The sequence below is a fragment of the Echinops telfairi genome, unplaced genomic scaffold (genome assembly GCF_000313985.2).
Source record: "Echinops telfairi isolate 266 unplaced genomic scaffold, ASM31398v2 ScPeMD7_9;HRSCAF=40, whole genome shotgun sequence".
NCBI classification, from domain to species: Eukaryota; Metazoa; Chordata; class Mammalia; order Afrosoricida; family Tenrecidae; genus Echinops; species Echinops telfairi.
Genome location: NW_022103906.1, coordinates 50,367,606 through 50,389,325, shown reverse-complemented (window position 1 = coordinate 50,389,325; position 21,720 = coordinate 50,367,606). Strand labels below are relative to the sequence as shown.

Here is a 21,720-nt window from a genome sequence, read left to right as displayed (position 1 = left end):
GGAAGCATGACTGCCAACAGAACAAAGCAATATATCTTGGAAGAAGCATAGGATGGTGATTTGAGTAACACCCTCTAGTGAGGTGGGGATGAAAATATGTCCCACCTTAATTCATCCTTATTAGTATAACAGATAACTCACTCCAGATCAAAATGGAAATATTGCTAATCACAGGTGTAGAGGCTATATTCCATAATACATTACAAAATGGAGAACTATAGCTAGGAGGACCATATTAAACAATTAACTGCTCTTCATCTGCATTACCTGCATTAGTTTACTCTGAAACACAGTGACATTAATTTGTTCAAGGCCATGTATATACAGTATATCTAACATTTAAAGCCTGAGTGAGTACATCATCTGCTTTTAACTGTGATGTTAGCACATTGTGATCCATGTGCATCACAAATCAAGTGTGGTGCTCTATGCAGCAAGAATACTTCCTACTTACCTCACACTTAAATCACGAACTTACATTTCTGAATTGCCAATGACATAGAATGCTATTGGAAGACAATTAAGAAGGGAGTTGAAAATATGGCAACTGATCTCCTTTACATAATATCAATCTCCCCAGTTAGGTTTATCAGGTCAAATCTTAAACCAATATCATATTATTCACTCAAATCAGTTACTGACAATGAATGAAGATTAGCATTTTCCAATGTTTACCTTATAATTTACCGTTCACATTTTTATAGTTCACTTTACAATGGATGCAAAAGATACCAAACACTGGCATATATGTTTCACATGTTGCTGTTACCTGTCGACAGCCCAGATCTGTGACAACTCTACTCCCAGCTAAACAAATGCAACCTGGTCCTATGCCCTCTCAATGGTAGGTTACAGATTGGACTTATGTTATTTCTTCAGTAGTGGTTCCATGTTGGGCTCTGATCCACAAGGTTAGCAGTTCGAAACTACCAGGTATTCCACAGGAGAAAGACTAGATTTTCTGCTCCATTTAAGAATTGCAGCCTCAGAAACCCACAGGGGGGTCCCTATGTGTTGGCATTGACTCAGTGGTAGTGACGTTGGCTTTTTGGCTTTGGAAGGTTTTCACTGCAGAGCCCTAGAAGCATAGTGGTCACTTGGGCTGATAACTTCAAAGTCAGCAATGTGGAACCACCAACCATCGATGGACTTTGAGAAATAGATGGCCCGGTCTTTCTTCTTCCTAGTTTGCCTACTCTACAGTGGTTCTCAACCTTCCTAATGCCGCAACCCTTTAATACAGTTCCTCATGTAGAGGGGACCCCCCCCAACCATAGAATTATTTTCATTGCTACTTCATAACTGTCATTTTGCTACTGTTATGAATCAGGTAACCCCTGTGAAAGGGTCATTTGACCCCCAAAGGGGTCGTGAACCACAGGTTGAGAACCGCTGCTCTAGAAAACTATTCATCATCAGCAAAATTCAGCATCATAGCAAAATCCAAACCTCCACTGACAGAGGCTGGTGGCTGCCCAGGAGGTGCTTTAGTGGGGTTCAAACCCTGGTCTCTGCATAGCAGATGGAAATTCTACATTAAAAGTCAATGTCAAAAGATAAAAGTCAATGTCATCCGACAAGTCTGAATTCATTTAATTCTATTAAATCTAAATTGCATCCTGATTTTACTGATGAGGACATTGAGATGAAGTGACTTGTCATGGAGTGAGTCCCAGGGGCACTTTCCAGTAGTTGGCAGTCCGATGCTCGAGAGCACTCTGTGCTGTCCAGCCTGTTTCAGGAAAGATGTGGGTAAGCACGAGTAAGCTAGCGTAAGAAAAGCTATGGATTGGTATACAGTCTGTAAGAGCCCCCAATGAAATGATTTATTAAAAAAGAAAATAAAAATATTTAGTTATTGGAAAACACTGCGCGGTCTATAATGTGCTTCTTAGATAAAAGTATATCTCTTTATTGCAATACTTTTTATTTCATGATTTATACACCATCATTAAAGATCTCATATGATTACTTTTTCCTACTTGTGTAGATATGGAACATTATTTGTGTGTGAGGCCTGCATTTAGAAATGCCATAGCTATCACAATGTAAGCAATAAATTGTCCAACAATTGCCCTTAATTTGTCTCAGCTGGTAGCCATTTTAAAGTGTAAAAAATGCAATGTTCTGATATAGGCTTAAAAGATAAGGTGGGTGGAGTAATTGACATGTCAGCTCTTATCATAGTAAAACAGAAACAAACAAACAAATGAAAACCTTGTCCAGCTCATAAGAAAGCAGTCAGAGAAGCTGTGCCCTTTCGTTAAAATAAATACCATAGAACGTGCTGGATAAATGTGTTGGAAGCATTTTTCCAGATGGGAGAAGACTCATGTAAACTTTCAAAATGCTTTGGGTAGTGAAATATTTCTTAAGATAATATGTATTCATACCTAAATAAAAGAAGGCTCAAAATAAATTTGGCATTTCATGTGTCAAAACTGATTGTGGTAGTGATCGTATACTACTGCTTGATTGATTGCACTATGGAATGTTATGATATTTGTAAAAAGTTTCCAACAAAGTGATTAAAATGAAAATAAAAATAAATTTAAAATTTGGCATTTCTTGTCATTCATATTACAAAGAAAAATGCAAGCATGCGTACTTCAGATAAGATTCACTTCTTCCTCTTTCTGAATCATTCTCTGGTTCAATCTATAATTCAACCTATAATTTGTGGTGCATGGTGCTCTTTGGTTGATGACGAACTCTGTCATTCTCTTTCGTGCACACCATCATTGCCATTTTTATCCTTAGTTAGGTGCTTTGGAGATGCCATCTTTGTCCAAAGAGTCCTAGGACTCCATCAGATCTGTTCAGATGCGTCCATCTAATTAGTGAAACTATAAATATTTTTTATCATAAACTTGGTTAATTAAGGTCTGCAAGTCCCGAAGCATTCAGTACACACTTTAAAATGGGCCATTATGAGAAATCTCAAAGTATAGCTCACATGCATGCATCATAGCCAGTGTACAGAACTAGAATGCAACAAATGACCATGCAAGAACCCATATGTTCATTCAGTAGAAAAACAAGCCAATTATAAAGTTGCCATTAGAATCATGTAATCTACTCAACTTTGAAGTATCACAAAGTGGTTGGGGGCAGGGGAAACATGCAGAGGAAAGCAAAAAAGTAAAATAAAAATTTATGTAATCCAAGTTGCAATTTAGCCAGGGAATTAAAAATCAGCATTCTTGAGATTATCCCGAAACTCTATAACCAGCTTCCCTTTGGAGCTATCAAGTATCATCACTACGCTCTCAGTAAGGATTTTGGCTATTTTAAGTCAAGATCTTCACCAACAAACTATCAGATCTCTCACAGAACCAGTGAAAAGGCTGGTCAACCCAGCTAGATTTTCAAGGTCAAGAAACAAAGAAAGCTGAACATGAACAGCAAATGGTGTTAGGGGCACCACCAATATGGGTTGCTTGATGATAAATTCTCCTCTGAAATTTCATTCTTGTTATTGATAGGAAGTTTCTTAACAATCAACATATTTGTATTATTTCCCTAAACTGCAAACTCCAAGCAGGATTAGGTCATTGGCCTGGTCGGGGTGACACACACTGCTGCACAACCACTGCCAAGGACACGGAGAGGACGCGCCTGGAGCTTTCAGCCTCTGAGCAAGAACATACCCCAAAGTAATTTCTAATGAGGGATTTATCAACAATTTAAAAGTGGTTCCAACGCTGACCAGCATTAATGGTCATTACCATCATAGTCTCACATAATATCATTTCAGAAAAAATGATCATTGACAAGCAACTTGGAATCTAACTCACGCACAGCCCTTTAATGGCTTCATGGTCTAGGCTTAGGAGGTCATCTTCTCTGACTGTTGATCTCTTGGATTTTAAACTGGAAAAATTGTACTCTGTCTGTCCATACCATAAGGATTGAAATGAGAAAACCTATGGAATATTTATTTTAATACTTTCCATTAAAAAGGATGAAAGGTTTGCCATATATGGTATAAAATACAAAAAGATGAGGGGTCTCAGACACATCACAATTTATGTCCTAAGAAATATATACATGAGATGAAATGTTATTAGTATTTAAACTTAAAAGCTAAATTGAGACTATTTGTTGTTATTAGGTGCCATCTGATTAGCTCCAACTCACAACATCTGTGTGTGTAACAGAATGAAACACTGTGTCACATTCATGGTTACTGTTCTGTTTGGGTCAATTCATCCTTTGAGGATTTCTCTCATTTTTTACTGGGAAAATATAATGGCTTTTTCTATCAACTTTTTTTTTCCTGGTGATGTATGCAAATGAAGTAAACCTAAGTATGGATATCTCCTCTTCAAAGGAGCATTCTCAATGCAGCATTGAAATTATGCATCTTCTAAGGGCCCCAAAATATCAAATGGGAAGCAGATGCCCTCTTCCACAAGTGGTGCTGGAAAAAATGGATATCTACCTGCAGAAAAATGAAGTAAGATGCTTATCTTAATCCATGCACAAGAATAAATTCAAGGTGGGTCACAGACCCCGAGGTAAAACCCCAAATCATTAGGGCTACCATAGAGGGAATTGGGAAAAACCTGAGAACTTTGGTGCAGGGAATACATAGGTTATCAAAAATAGGGAAGGACACAAATACAGAGGAGTCACAAATTGACAAGTGGGATATACTGAAGATAAAACACCTGTGTACATAAAAATAATTCACCAAGAGAATAATAAGAGAGCCCATGGACTGGGAAAACATCGTTAGCAATGACACTTCAGACAAAGCCTTGTTAATAAAATCAATAATACTCGGCTAGCTTCCATAAAGAAAAACATGCTCACTGTGGAGGTGAGCAAAGGACCTGAACAGAAGTTTCACAGGGGCATAAATCTGAATGGCCAGTAAACGTATGAGAAAATGTTCCCAATCATTAGTCATAAGAAAAATGCAAATTAAAACAACAATGAGGTACCACCTAACACCCACAAAGATAGCCCAATTGAAAAAACAAAACAAAACAGCAACAAATGTTGGGGGGGCTGTGGTGAGATAGGAACTCTAATCCTCTGCTGGTGGACCTGTAGGTATGTACAGCCACTAAGGAAATCTATTTGGCAATATCTAAAACAGATGGAAATTGAGCTACCGTGTGACCCAACAATCCCCCTACTGGGCATATATACCCAAAAGAGGCAAGAAACAAACCACAGCCAGACATCTGTGCTCCAATGTTCATTGCAGCACAGTTCACAATCGCAAGGAGTTGGAAAAAAACCAAATTTCCATCAACAGACGAATGGATTAAAAAACTGTGGTACATACATATGATGGAGTACTATGCCTCCCTAAAAAGCAGTGATGAACGAATGAAGCACATCTCCGCATGGGAAGAATTGGAGGAAATTATGCTAAGTGAAGTAAGCCAAGCACAAAAGGACAAATACAATATGAGTCCACTGAGACAAACTTAAAAATTCAAAAGGGGCATATGGAAAAGGCTACTGTGTACAAAAATTCAGGTACTATGGCAAGGGCCAGACCAAATTTAGGGATACATATGGTAGCTAATTAAAAAGTAGCGGGGAGGAAATAAATGTGTAGCAGGGGAACAGAGCACTAATCCACCCAAGGGGAGGATGGGTGTTGTTTTTATCACCACAGGGAAAGAGGGATCAGACTTCAACCTGGTGCTTCAAGATGTGAATGCAACATACTGGCATAAAGCAGGGAACCAATAGAGAGGTGTGAGGGGCCGCTCCCAATCCCAACTATTTGGACAGACCACCATTCCCCCAGGAAAAATTCACTTCAGAGGACAGCACTGAAGCTACAGCTCAGGGAGAGGGACATGTCTGATCAGAGCACACAGGAGCAAATGAAAGGGGAGGAAGAGAGAGTGGAGTACATGCTGGCCCATCAAGCCTTGATGACGATATTCCCGCTCAGAGCAGCCAATGCACAGAGAGGACTATAGGGCCAGCCCCACTATGAGGCACAATTTCCCTCACTGACCCATAGCCCTATAGGGAACAACACTGGAAACATAGTGTGGGAACTGTGCCCAATCTGTGCCCACCACACTGAGGTGAATCCCTAAGGGCGTGCAACAGATCAGCAAGGGGAGCAGAGCAAGGAAGTCCCCAAGGAATACCAAAAATAGACTTTGGGGCCATCGTGTGGCACCCTATCAGATTCACTGAAAATACTCCTAAAGGTCAAAAACAGATGAAGCATTTATAGATTTTTCTTTTTTCTGTCATTGGTTTATTTTTTGTTGTTTTCTTTTTTCTTTTGCTGCTTTGATTTTCTCTGTCTTGTTTTTGTGCATATTATTATCTCTGCAGGTCTATCTAGATAAGAGAGGCCAGATAAACAATCTGAAGGAGATAAAAGATGGGACCGAAGGTTCCAGGGGGGTATGGGAGAGGGGGAGATGGAGTAAAAGAAGTGGTGTTAACAAACCCAGGGACAAGGGAACCACAAGTGATCTAAAATTGATGGCAAGGAGAGTTTAGGAGGCCTGATAGGGCTGGATCAAGGGCAATGTAACCGAGAGGAACTACTGAAACTTAAATGAAGGCTGAACATGAATGTGGGACAAGAGGACAGTTAAAGGAAATACAGGAAAGAAGTAGGAGGCAAAGGGCATTTATAGAGGTCTAAGTACAGGCATATACATATGTAAATATACTTATATATGATGATGGGGAAATAGATATATGTACATATATTTATAGGTTTAGTATTAAGGTAGCAGATGTACATTGGGCCTCTACTAAAGTACTTCATTCTATGAACCTGGCATTCCATGATGCTCACCTTCCCGACACGATCACTGAAGACAAAGTGGGTGCATAAACAAATATATTGAAGAATGCTGATAGTGCCCAGCTATCAAAAAATATCCTGTCTGGGGTCTTCAATGCTCGAAGATAAACAAGCAGCCATCTAGCTGACAAGCAACAAAGTCCACATGGAAGAAGCATACCAGCCTGTGTGATCACCAGGTGTCAATAGGATCGGGTATCAGGCATCAAAGATCCAGAACAAATAATCATATCATTGTGAATGAGGGGGAGTGTGGAGTGGTGACCCAAAGCCTATCTGTAGGAAATGGGACATCCCCTTACAGAAGGATCACAAGGAGGAGACAAGACAGCCAGGGTGCAGTACAGCACCCATGAAACATAACTTTCCTCTATTTCTTTAATGCTTCCTCCCCCTCCCCCCACTATCATGACCCCAATTCTACCTTAAACATCTGGCTAGACAAGAGCATGTACAGATAAAAACTGGAAACACAGGGAATCCAGGACAGATAAACCCCTCAGGGCCAGTATTGAGAGTAGCCATACCAGGAAGGTAAGGGTAAGGTGGGGAAAGAGAGAGGGAAATGATCACAATGATCTAACTATAACCCCCTCCCAGGGGGATGGACAACAGAAAAGTGGGTGAAGGGAGACATAAGTCAGTATAAGACATGAAGAAAAAAATTATCAAGGGTTTATGAAGGAGGGAGGGGGACAGGAGGAGGGTGGAGAATGGGAATCTGATACCAAGGGCTCAGGTAGAAAGAAAATGCTTTGAAAATGATGATGGCAACAAATGTACAAATATGCATGACACAATGAATGGGTGTATGGATTGTGATAAGAGCTGTACCAGCCCCCAATAAAATGATTACAAAGAAAATGTACATATTCATAATTAGATGGTGCCCAGCTATCAGGTAAAATAGCACCTGGGGTCTTAAAGGCTTGTCTTCAAGCAAGCAGTCATCTAAGTGAGATGTCAACTAAGTCCCCATGGAAAAAGAACACCATCATCAGTCACTGAAGAATTGTAACTCATATAAGCCACAGTCTAAGGAGGGATAGTATCCGAGTCTAAACTGTGAGAATCCAGTTTGAAGAAGGCTGAGGATGATAGCGGAAGGTCAAGATCATTTGTGGGAAGTACATGGGAAATAAGCCTCCGGGGTTCTCCCTCTATCCATAATTGAGGGATGGGAGGAAAGTGGTTACTAAACAGAGTAACCAGAGAGATGAGTATAAGAATATAAAAGGCATAAATCTGATTTGAACAGTTAAAACATAGCCAGTTGATCCCTCTCTGATGCACACTAGACTGGATTTGATTTTCAACATTTTCTGTATTTTTGTTTGTTCATATTAGGGTTTATCCCAGAGATGTTACGTTATTGGGAATTGCCCTCTTGAAATTGTGCTATATGCCTTTCTGTCTTTGGGTATATGAATCCCAGGATTGGTGAACTGACAGGAACAGCAAACAGAATAGAAGTTTGGCGGGTCATGGGGGGACAGGTTGCTGTACAGTGTGGGGAAGTGGGTGTTAAAGGGAGACGATGTCAAGGAGTCCAGGAAGAAAAAGAATGTTTGGAAACCGATTGTGAAAACAATTGTACAGTACTGCTTGTCATGATTGAACTATGGAATGAAATGATATATGTATTAACTCCCAATTAATAATAAATGAAAAGAAATATTAAAAAAGAAGATATACATCTTTATATTTATAATTCTTACTGGAAATTTGGAAACTACATTAATAATTAAATGACTCAATGATGAGTTAACAAATAGGAGGACACAGAAAATTAATACTGAAGTATTCTCTTTATCACTACTATTCTGAGAAATATATCTATATATATATTTAATCATTTTATTGGTGGCTTGTACAACTCTTACCACAATCCATACATCCATCCACTGTGTCAAGCACATTTGTACATTTGTTGCTGAGAAATATCTTGTCTCCTAACTTTATCATTTATTCTTAAGGAATTAGGTCAGTTTGTACACAACCTTACCTTAAGAAGAAAGTGACTAGTCTACTAATGCCTTCCTCACCCAAATCTAATAAATCAGAACTTATTTCTGAATCCTTTACATTTAAGACATTGTGCAATTTTTGCTACTGGGTCAGAAGCTATGTTGAGTAGTATTTTTCAACACTGAGTAAGGTATCCAGCCTGTCTGTTGATGATGGCACTGGAAGAAGCTTTGTATACCAGTAAGGCAAATCACCTCTTAAACAAATGTTTGTTCCAGTGAGAATTAAATATTTCTCACTAGGAAAGGTCAAATTTAATCAGCCTGCCACTAGTTGCCTAACTAGTCCATACCACTAGATTTTATTCTCTGCTCCTGTTGTGGGCATATTGGAAACTGACTAATAGCAATAACGGGATTAGCTTTGTGGAAAGAAAGTCAGTGTTCCGCTGATGAATCAGATAAATCATTTCTCTGTCTGCTGACACTTTGTACATGTGGTTGCTGGGAAGGAGGAGGCTAACTGACATTCATCAGACATATCATCTTGTCAGCCAGATCATTGGTCTCCAGAGCAGAAGCCCTGTAGAGGGCATTCAGAGTTTCTCATATCATTTCCCACGAATCAAGCCCCCTTTGTAACATCAATATTTTATTATGGTCATGATCTCAAGTGTCCAAACGATTCAGTATTGTTTTCAGTTGACTGTCCTGGTAGAGAGAGAGGTTTCCAAGATTCCTTTTCATTTATTCAACAGAAGAGATTTTACTCCACAGATCAGAGAATATATGTAGTTTTCCAATTGCTAAACATATACCAGAGGGCTTTTAATCGTTTATAGAAAATTTCCACGATATTGTAATTGAATTTTTCCACAAACTTTTTGAGACCCCCTTATAAACTTAGTAGTGGGATTGCTAGATGGTATGGTATCTCTCTTTCTGGATCATATGGTAGATCTACATGGTATTTCTAACTTTTTAAGGATGTGCCATGTCATTTTCAACAATGATTTCACTATTCTACATCCACCATCAGCATTTGCTGTTTTCTGAATTTTTTAACACTGGAATTATTTCCAGCCAATATGATACCTCATTGTTGTTTTAACCTTCTCCAGTCATATGGCTTATGATTAAAAGAATCTCTTCACGTTATGTGTTGGGTCACTTGAATGTCTGCTTTAGCGAAGTGCCAGCTGTCCATAGTCAGGTGGTTTTTGACACTGATAGCTCTGTACTAGGTTTTGCAATCTCAACGTGAGAGGCCTACTGTGTTCTCCTTTGTTCCTTTCCCTATAAACTTAGTGATTCATTTTCCATCTCTTTAAAAATGATGTAGGAATCTGAATCAAGATCGTATTATCTCTGTAGATCACTTTTGGTAATATCGACATTTTCACAATGTTCAGTCTTCCTCTTCACGAGTTTAGTATGCTCTTCCATTTATGTGAGTCACTTATTTTTTAGCAATAAGCCTTTGGAGCTGTTTAAGTATTTTACATCCCTAGCTAGTTGTATTTATAAGTATTTAATCTTTTGGGTGACTGCTCTTATTGTTTTCCACATTGTAGACTTTCCTTTGTTAGCTCTTTGTTAGTCCAGAGGACATGGACTGATTTTTTCTATGTTGATCTTGTATTGTGTCACCTTGCTAAATCATTCTATTGTATCCAATGGGTCCTTGTAGAGTCTCTATGCATGGGATTTTACTTAATTACTCACCAATTTGGATGCCTGTTTTGCACCTTTCTTGTCTGTTTGACCCAGCTACGTTTTTCAGGGGAACATTGTATAAGGTAAAAAGGGGCATCCTTGTCTGGTTCCCATTTATAAGGGAAATATTTTCAGTCTCTCTGTTGAAAATAATTTTAACTTTTAATTTTGCTTATATTTCCTTATCTATGTTGAGAAACGCCCTTTCTATTGCTATTTTGCTAAGGGATTTTTATTAGAAGAAAGTATTGGGTTTTATTAAATGCTTTTTCTGCATCAATTGATAGGATCATGTGGGTATTAAAATTTATGTGGCAGATTATGTTGATTAATTTTCTAATATTGAACCATCCTCCTATATTTAGTATAAATCTTACTGGGCAATGATGTTTTTTTTTAACATTATTTTTTATTGTCTTAGGTTAGTTGAAAAGTTTTGTATCTATACTCATTAGGACCATTGGGCTATAATTTTCTCTTTTAGTGTGTCTTGGCCTGGTTTTGGTATCAGAGTTCAACTTGCTTCATAGAATAAATTTGGGAGATTCCATCCTGTTCTAGGTTCTGGAATAGGTTGAGCAGAACTGGGTTTTGTACTTCTCTAAATGTTTGGAAGAATTCATAAGTGAAGTAAAGTGGGGTAGGTCTTGTTGTTGCTTTTGTTGAGATACTTTTTAATGATCTAGTCAATTTCCTCTTTTGTTATGGATCTATGAAATATTTCTACACAGTCTGTTTATTTTGCATATTTAGTGTGTTTCTAGAAATGTTTCCATTTCCTCTACAAAAATTTGTTGAAGTACAATTCTTCAAAGTATTCTATAATTTTCTTTAATTCAGTTGATTATATTGTAAGGCCTCTCATTTCATTTCTTATGTGTCCTTTCCCCCCATTGTCTCCCTCTTTTCTTTTGTTGATGTGGCCAGTGGATTCTCAATATTCTTAAGCATTACAAAGAAACTTCGTGGCCTAGTGTGGTAGGTATGGGGCTGTTAATTTTAACATCTGCAGTTTGCATTAACTGTCCACTCTGTGGGAGAAATATGATGGTTTCTGCTTGGATAAAGCACAGGGGCTCTCCATTCTACTCCGTCCTGTGGAATCACTGAGTCGGAGGAGTTATTTAATGGGAGGGAGTTGTTTTCCTTTGTTGCAATTCTTGAAGGACCAACTTCGAATATTGTGATTTTCACTGGCTTTCTTGTTTTATCAATAGTTTATTTCTGTTTCAGTCTTTATTTCCTTTATTTGCTGATTTGGCTTTTTGTTGTTATTCTTTTTCTTTCTGTTGAAAATTCTTTGTTTGTTGGTTTGTTTAATTTTCTATGTATGGCATTGTGGTTACAAGTTGAGCAAGGTCTGTAGTCGAAACCACTAGTTCCTCCTCCAGAGGACAGGCTTTCTACTCCCATAAAACTCGGAAATCCACAGGACCAATTTTATTCTGTCTTAAAGGGTCAGAATTGACTCGATGGGAATGAATTTGGGGTGGGGACTAGGGGAGGGGGGCTTGGTTTTGCTTGTTGTCTTGTTCTTCCTGGTATTCATTTCTAACACTATTTCAATATTTAAATTTTTATTGAGGCCTTCTTTGAGCCTAATATATGATCTGTTCTATAAAATGACCCATTTGTACTAGAAAAGCATATACAGTGTGCTGTTGTTGCTGGGGTGTTCTGTATAGGTTTATAAGATCAGGTTAGTTCATTGCATGTTTTAGTATTTCTGTGTTGAGTTTTTCTTTTTCAAATTGTTTTATTCTTTATCAATCATCATTATTATGGGTTTGGCTACTTCATTTTATTGATTTTGTTACAATTTATGTATTTGGGGGCTCTTTTTTGGGTTCACAGATATTTCTTTTCTTTATATTTTAATCATTCATTGGGGGCTCATACAGCTATTATAATATTCCATACATCAATTGTTTCAAGCATATTTGTACATATGTTACCATTATTATTTTTCTAAACATTAACTTTCTTTTTGAATCCTTGTTGTCAGCTCCTTTCCCCCCCCTCCCTATCACCCTCATGACCTTTTGATAACTTATAAATTATTATTGTTTTCATGTCTTACACCGGCTGTTATCTCCCTTCCCCCATGTTTCTGTTGTTCATCCCACTGGAGGAGGGGATATTATTCATTGATCATTGTGATTGGTTACTCCTTCCACTCCTTCTCCCCTACCTTCTCTGTATCCTTCTGGTATTGCTACTACTAATTCTGTTCTTAAGGGGTTTATCTGACCTGGATTCCATGTGTTGTGAACTGTGGGGAAGAAAGCTGATGGTGCCTGGCTATCAAAAGATAGAGCATCTGGGATCTTAAAGGCTTGAAGTTAAACAAGTGGCCATCTAGCTGAGAAGCAACATGTCCACACGGAAAAAGCACACCACCCTGTGCCATCAAGAGGGGTCGTTGGGATCAGGTAACAAGCATCAGAAGACCTAAAACAAACAAACAAACAAACAAACATATTGTTGAGAACTAGGGGAATCAGAGCAGAGACCCCAAACGCCTGTAGACAATGGGACATCCACTCACAGAAGGGTTTCCACAAAGGGATGAGTCAACCAGGGCACAGTATAGCACTGAATGAAACACACAATATTCCTCTGGTTCCTTGAGGCTTCCTCACACCCCACTATCATGACACCAGCCATGCTTTTCAGTTCTGGCTAGACCATATATTTCTTATGATGTAGCTGTTAAACATTTCTACTCCAGTTAGATTTATCATTTTATCATTATTTAATGCCCTGGTGGCATAGGGGTTTCAGGTTGCTAACTATAAAGAGGGCAGTTTGAAACTACTACAGCAGGTTCCCCATAGGAGAAAGCTGCCCGTTTTACTCCCATAAGCAGTTAAAAACTCACAAGCACTGTTCTATTGTCCAATAGGGTCGCTAGGAGTCAGTATTGACTCAATGGCAGGGAGATAATGCCCTTTCTTTTCTCTTTTGCCTTAAACTATATTTTATCACATAATATTATTACCACACTATCTCTCTTTTGGTTGCTGTTTGCTTGACACAATTTCCTCTTCCCTTAATTTCTACCTTATTTTTATCTTTGTGATAGGTAGGTTTGTTGTGCCACCATGGCCAATGAACACATGTGAGATTAGTTGAAGGATGGAGAGATAAATGGCTTGGCGAGCCTGACCAATCACCCTCTTTCTCTTTGACCATTGGACCAGTGTGCAGCTGCCTTGCTTGTTCTGTGTCTCCATTTGTAAGCTACACTACCTGTGGGACACCTAACCTGTGGACTGTGTTGCTGTAACTTGAGGTTCCTTCAAGACCTGCTTTGCCACACAATTGGAATGTACATCTCTTGAGCTGGGGACTGTCAGACCCTGTCATCTGGCTGACTGTTGGTGACCTGCCTTGCTGTTTGCTGCCTGTGGCTGGATAGCCTGAACTGCTCTACAGAGGACTACCTGACGGCCCTCAAGGCTTGAAGGTCTGCCTGTGTCTCACGGAAGTGAGTTGCACTGAGCCATTTGTACTGCTTTATAGATTAATTGTTTATTTCTTATGTTAACTATCTATCTATCTATCTATCTATCTATCTATCTAAATGTATATAAAATTATTAGTGTCCTGGTTTTGTTTCTCTAGAGAACCCTGTTTAACACAATCTTTATGACTAAAGTTGTATATTTTTCTCATAGCATATTGATGAGTCCTGTTTTCTTAGGCAAGGTGTTCTCTCATTTTAGGGTAAAGACATTTTGCTTGAAAAATAATATGGAAAGCACAATAGAGTAAACGACAGTGTCCTTCCTACTTGCTGCAGTCAGCTTCACTATGGTCGCATCCATCCTATTTTCTTTTTGATCTAATAAACTGACATCCATAATAATGTCAGGAAACTTACGTGTAACAACATTATGAATGAATTTAATTGTGTTTAAATTAATTGATGCATCTATGACTTTTACGCTTATTTAAACAACTTGGGTCTCTCACAGTAATTCTAAATACTCACTTCCTTAACTTTATTTTTTCCCCATCATTTTATTAGGGGCTCATACAACTCTTATCACAATCCATCCATCCATCCATCCATCCATCCATCCATCCATCCATCCATCCAACCATCCATCCATCCATTGTGTCAAGCACATTTGCACATTTTTTGCCATCATCATTCTCAAACATATTTTTCTACTTGAGCCCTTGGTATCAGCGCCTCATTTTCCCCCCTCCCTCTACTTCCCTAACTTTAATATAATGTGCATTCACGATTCTGAAATATCATGCAAAACAGGCTTGCTTCATTTTTTTTTTTCTTAACTTGCACTTTTGTGTCTTTTTCATAAGGCCTGATCACGAGGAAAGGCTGACTGTTAATATTGCTTCTGGAAGACAGCTGAGCTTGCAGTAAAATTAGTCACCACATTTGGAACATGCACTTCCCACTCCACTTCCTTCATTGGTGCAGGAGGATGTGACTTGTAGTGCCCTGGGTGCACACCCTTGCCTTTCAGCCTTCCTTTCAGCATTTTCACGAAAGCCAAAGTGACCTCCTTGACAAGAATTTCTTAGCCGAACCCCAAAAGTGAAATCCGAAGTTTACAATTACAAACTACTCACAGCCATCAAGTCAATTCTGACTAGTAGTGACCCTATAGACAGAGTAGACCGGCCTCTGTCGGTTTCTGAGACGGAACATCTCTCAAGGAGCAGAAAGCCTGCTAGTTCTCCCTGTGAGCAGCAGCGGGTGAGTCTGAACTAAGGGCAGATTGCCAATCTTTCTCCTGAGGAGTGTCTGGAAATTCGAACAACCTCTTTGCGTTTGCAGCGGACTGCTATAAGCTCGGCATCTCCAGGGCTCATAACCAGAATGAAAAAATTGGAAGGCATACTTGAACTCTAGATTACTTAAAGACTTCAACATGAACTTCAATTACTGAAAATTGTGAGGGAAATGTTGTGGGTTCTGAAGTTAGTCTGCCGTTCCTCTTCATTAAGAATTAAGTGACTAAGAAAATCTTCTAAGGATCCTTCCTGGATACACGTCTATGATACTGCTTTTTGATAGAGATTAAAAGCTACCTGTTTAGAAAGGCTGGTGCTTATTTTAAGCCCATTTCTCATAATGGCCCCATATGAAAGAGCAAAACTGTCCCACAGGTTTTTGGGTTTTTTTTAAGACTGTAAACTGGAAAAAAAAAAAAAGACTGTAAACTTTACAGGAACAGATTATAAGGTCTGGCTTTGGAATGTAGTCACAAGGTGGGTCCAAAAAGCAACCTAGTGGGCATTTAAACTTTGTGAGACCAGGGCCTCTTTTTCTTGTTGTTTAAAACATTCTATTGGGGGCTCTTACAGCTCTTATAACATTTCACACATCAACTGTATCAAGCATTTTGTACATACTATAGTGCCATCATTATTTTTCTAAACATTTACTTTCTAATTTGAGCCCTTGGTATCAACTCCTTCTTTCCCGTCCTCCTGCCCACCCTTGTGATCCCTTAATAAATTATAAATTATTACTGTTTTCATATATTACACTGACTGCTGTCTCCCTTCACCCATCTTTCTGTTGTTCATCCTCCTGGGGAACGGGGCTTCTGCGGCCATCATTGCAATTGGTCCCCTCTTCCTCCTTGTTCCCTCCTCCCAGGGCCTCTCCTAATGGTGATTATCTTAAGAACCACTGCGAGTCATTGAGGTGTTCTGCCTCTCAAAGGACATGTTCTGTTCGGCATTCTTTCTACCCGGAGCATTATCTTCCCAGAGAGTGTTCTTCCTTGCTTGTGGCTGTGCTAAGAACTTTTGGAAGCACCCTTTGTCAGCAAGTATGCTGACTTCCTGTTTGGAACACCAAGAAGTGCCTATAGCCTAGAGCTACACATTTCCTCAGAAGTATTACGTCTAAATATAAACTCATTAGTGTGCATTGTTTTCACTCTATGTCCAATTATTTGTGTTGCATTTAATAAATGTGCTACAACATGGAATGAAAAGTGTAAAGTTCAGGCAAGAAGGTGTTCTTTTCTTCTGATGTCAAGCCTGAGGCCGCCTCTGCACAGCCCTCATCCCTGTCCCCCCAAGGCCCTGTCCTCCTTGATAAGTCTGGAAAGAGAAACAGCTTGCTGGATGTTCTAAAGCTAATGCTCATCAGCACAGAGCGAGAGGAAGTGAGCATTAGTACATTACTACTTTCACTCCAGAGCAGCCTTTCTCCATGTGTTTTGTGTTTCAGGCGTGAGTTAGTGCCACAAAGCAAAGTACCCTTGACAGAGGCCTGCTTTCACCCTATATCTTAAAATTAGTCTAAAAGACATCTTACGTATCTCACATTCACTTTCTGACCACAAGCAGCCAAAGGGAAATCCAAGAGGACAGGAAAGGACAAGCGCACCCAGCAATCTCCGTAGTAATCCAGGACGGCAGCGAGGAGCAGGTTACTTATGGAAAAAAATAGATGAAGGGGGAGCATACACAATGGATAGACTGGAATAAACACAAAGGATAAGGAAGGTGAAAGGAAATAGAGGAAAGAACCAGGAGGCAAAAGCTATTTATAGAGTTATAGATATAGGCATGTAGATATGCCAATATATTAATTTATAATGATAGGGATATAGGTCAATGTACATATCATTTATAAGTTAAGTTTAAGATAGTAGATGGACATTGGGTCTCTACTCAAGTCCTCCCAAAACACAAGAAAACTTTGTTCTAATAACCTGGCACTCTTTGATACTCACCTTCCCAACACGTTTGCTGAAGACAAATTGGGTACTTAAGACAAATTGGGTGAAGAAAGCGTACGGTGTGCGGCTATCAAAAGATAAAGTGTCTGGGGTCTTACAGGCTTGAAGTTAAACAAGTGGTCATCCAGCAGGAAAGCAACAACATGTAGATGGAAGAAGTACACCAGTAAGTGTGATCATGAGGTGTCCACAGGATCAGGTATCAAAAGGCCCCAAACAAACAATTATATCCTTATGAATGAGGGGGCAGGGGTTGGAGTGGAGACCCAAAGCCCATGTGTAGACAATCAGACATCCCCTCACAGAAGGGTCACAAGGAAGGGATGATTCAACGAGGGTACACTATAGCACTGACAAAACATACAACATTCCTCTAGTTCCTGAATGCTTCTTCCCTCCCCCACTGTCATGACCCAGTTCTACCTTACAAATCCAGCTAGACCAGAGTACACACATTGATATTGAAAAGAGCTCTCAACACATGGACTCCAGGACAGATAAAACCCTCAGGAACAGAACTGAGAGTAGCAATACCATGAAGGGAGGAGGAGGGGCAGTAGAGGGACAAGGGGGAAACTGATCACATGATTGGATCTATAATTCCGCACCCCACCTCAGGTGGACAAATAATAGAAATGTGAGTGAAAGGAGATAAAGGATGGTGTAATATACGAAATAACAATAATAATATATAATTGATTAAGGATTAATGATGGTGGTGGAGGGAGGGGGAAAAAGAGGAGATGATACCAAGGGTTTCAGTAGAAGGAAAATGTTTTGGAAATGATGATGCTAACATACGTACAAGTGTTCTAAATACAATTGAATTATAGATTGTTATAAGATCTGCAAGAGCCTCCCAATAAAATGATTAACAATTTTAAAATATTAGAAAGACATGGAAAGAAAACCAGGAAAAAAAATTTTTTAATAAAGGATGAGTTCAGACATAAGGAAGTTCCCCTTCAAGATCAAGATACACAATTAAGAGCCATCTCTTTTATCCTCCCCAATTCTGGCCTGATGGATCAACAAACTACCTCTCCTGACTTTATCATACAGCCTCTGGCAAAGGTTTTGCAGAAGTTACTGTTTATGTTATCTAATCTGTTGTAAGAACCAAACCACTACCAACTCCTTATAAAAAGAATACATCATGTAAGCCTTTTTGGATTCAGACATGGCCTGGATGGTGGGTCAGATTGTGTCCTGTCTCTCTTGTCTGATGCAGATGTCAAATACAATTTTGTTTTCTCCTCACTATTATAATCTTATGAAGGTTTTCCCCCAGGACAGGCTAGAGGGAAAGTGTATAGGGGAAAAGATTAGGAACAACAAATTACTTAAACATAGAGTCGTCCCTTAAAATGATATATTATGAAAGGGATAAGGGTAGATGAATGATTATTATAACAAGTACACATCTTTCAGAACTTATAAACAAAGAGATTAGATTTAATCTGCCATGTATTATCTGCCTTTCCCTAATAACCCTTGTTTGTTTTCTTTTTTACTTCTCTTTTTCTTTTTAATGTCCTAGATGGGAAGAGGAATGAGTGATCAGACAGATTTAGATTTTGCAAACTGCTGCACTGATGAAAGTGCTATTGAGATGCAATGTTAGGAAAGAATTCCAACACGCAAATGTGTCATTTCCTTTTCATGTAAAACAGATGCTGAAATACTATGTAATAAAGATTTTAGCTTTCATTTGGGAAGAGAGAGAAGTGGATAAACCAGTGCTGTCTTCCTTAGGACAATCGGTAAAATAGACTTATTTTAATATTTTATACAGAATTGTATTTATTGGTGTGTTATATCTATATATATGATCTTTGTACATGTATGTATATATAGGTGTGTGTGTGTATGTATATCTTGCCATCTGCATACACACAAATATGAAACCAAAATCCAAACCTGTGGCCTTTGAGTCAACTGATTCATAACAATCCAATAATAATATGAGAGAAGGCTTCAAAGAGTTCACAGAAAAATTCATCTAGGTGATAATGGAATTTTCCCACAAACTTTTTGAAGGTCCCTCATAACAATAATATAATGAGTAATATCAAATATTAATATTTGTTTTCTTATAGAATATTTTGTGTATGAATAATTATATGGGGGTTCAAAAGTTAATGGAAATATTGCCTTATTTTTTTAGTTTGGTTTTTTTTTTCATGAAGTTTTTGAAGCTCCTAATACATGATATGCACTAAATAGTTGGTAGTTTGAATTAACAAACCATTTTCTTCATATAACTGTGTACATTTTATTCTTTATATTGCATTTATTCAAAATATGGTTTAGTCTGTTATTTTCCTTAATTTTTATGTACCACTTTGGTCCTTAGCCAATTTCCTTTTTAAAACCATGACTTGCCCATAAAGCAACTATTTTGGGCCTCTACAATATGGACTTCACCCAAAAACTTGTGGGAAAGGGATACAAAAACCAAACTCACTGCCATTGGGTTGATTCCAACTCATAGTGACCCTATACAACTGGGTAGAATTTCCTCTGTGGCCTTCTGAGACTGCAACTCTTCAGGGAGTAGCAAGTATCATTTTTTTCCTGAAGAACTGGTAAGTTTGAACTCTTGACCTTGTAGTTAGCAGCCTAAGGCCACCAGTGCTCCTATGAGGAAGGGATATAATACTGGCTTTCCATTCAGGAAGTTCATAGTATAAGGCATATATCAAATTATAATTTGAGCATCTGAGGTGGCATTAAAATCCTTTAGACAACCAGGAATATGTGAAAGGCCAACATTGTTTTTTTGACATCTTGATAGAGATGTTAGAATTTAGGCTGATCTTTAAGAATGGGAAGGAACACTGGTGGCAGGCATGCTTGTTATTTGTTGGACTGCAATGTGAAAGGTTAGTAGTTCGGCAAACACCTGCTACTCCTCAGGAGCAAGACAGGGAGCTCCGCTCCCATACCGAGCAGTTCTATCCCATCCTGTAGCACTGCTCTAAGTCGGAATGGACTGGGTGGCAGGAAGCGAGTAGATTTACCCCACAGGGAACGGGCCCGGCATCTCGTTGGCCATGAAAGTATAGTAATGGAATGGTCATAGTACCTACAGCATGCATAGTTTACACAAGTCGGAGCTGAGAACCTGGAACTACATTGAGTTTAAATCCAAGCTGCTCTCTTCCCTAGTTATATAGCATGAGCCACTCAAACTGGTTTTGATTTTTGGCTTCCAAAACTGGAAAAACAGTACTATGTATCACCCTGAATTGTGAGCATAAAATAAGAAAATTCCAAATTTATTTTTTAATTGTATTCTTTAATTATGGGGGTTAATGTGTTGTTGACTCCTCTTTACATACCAGGCAATTCACATATTTTTCTTTTAATCTTAATAGTTATTATTGAAGTTGATATTTTTATATTTTACATATATCAAGGAACTATAATACAAAGAGATTAAGGATTTAGCCAAAGTCACATGTACAACTAAGAACATTTCCAGCCTACTTCAAACTAGATTTCAAACTCTAAAATGTTTGCTTTCTTCTGCACTCCCAAGGATAAGCATCAGCCACATCAGCACTGTGTGTGTGTTCCTACTTCTCACGGCAGTCCCTCTGACAGACAGAGATCTTAAGTGCAAAGCAATTTGTTCTGCATTTAAGTTTATTTTGCACGTAAGATTTTATCTTATAAACACTTTAACTGATTTATGAAATTGAAGCTTTGTAAGGAAAAGCGTTTTTATCAAGTGAATATGTACTCCAAATTTTAGATAGGAAATAAATTTTATATGTATGATGACAAATATGAATAGGAAATAATCTTCAAAGAAAGAGTGAGTATCAAAGATGAAAAACAGCCCCCTCAAAAGCAAAAAAAACAACAAAACTCAAACAGAAAAATGAAACAAAACAAAAATTAAAAGCAAAACACACATTGGCCAACACACATCATGGTACCTCACATGTTAAGAGTTGTTTTTGATAGATATGACATGCTGATTACAAAAATGGCACTAGTTTCCCCCTATCTACTCTAGTTTTTGAGATACAAAGCCTATGTCATACCCACTTGTAACTCTGCTCGCCCATGGAAAAGAAGGATATTTTCATGTCGTGGTAGCCTGAAATAGAGGAAGTGCATACTGACTTTATTTAAATTAGTTTGTGCTGTACTAATTATTCCGGTCAAATAATTACCTGGTATCCTTTGATCCAAAAATATATTTGAACCTGGTGTCCTTTGATCCAAAAATATATTTGAACAGTGCAATTTATATGAGCTCAGAAATGAATATCAGGCAGTTCCAATTTGTTATCTTACGAAGGGGCCAGAAATTAGAGTTATTGAACAATAAATAGAGGCCTGATGATATAACGAATGGGTTCGGTGTTTTGATTGTAACCACAAGTCAGCACATGCTGGAGCTCAGCTTGGGTCTTCCACAAGCCTTTGGCTTCTTGCATGTGGAAGAGGTAGACGGCGCCTGCCCCCAGCACCATGCCCA

At 38.6% G+C, this 21,720-nt stretch overlaps 1 protein-coding gene across 2 annotated transcripts in view; it reads left to right on the top strand.

Moving 5' to 3' along the window:
* Positions 1-18,959: 18,959 nt before the first annotated feature.
* Positions 18,960-21,720, top strand: part of MSR1 (macrophage scavenger receptor 1) — a 75,640-nt gene continuing 72,879 nt past the window's right edge. For both annotated transcript variants that reach the window (XM_004696175.2, XM_013004090.2), the window contains exon 1: positions 18,960-18,988. The gene's annotated coding sequence lies outside the window, so the exon portion shown is untranslated. The remainder of the gene's footprint in view (positions 18,989-21,720) is intronic.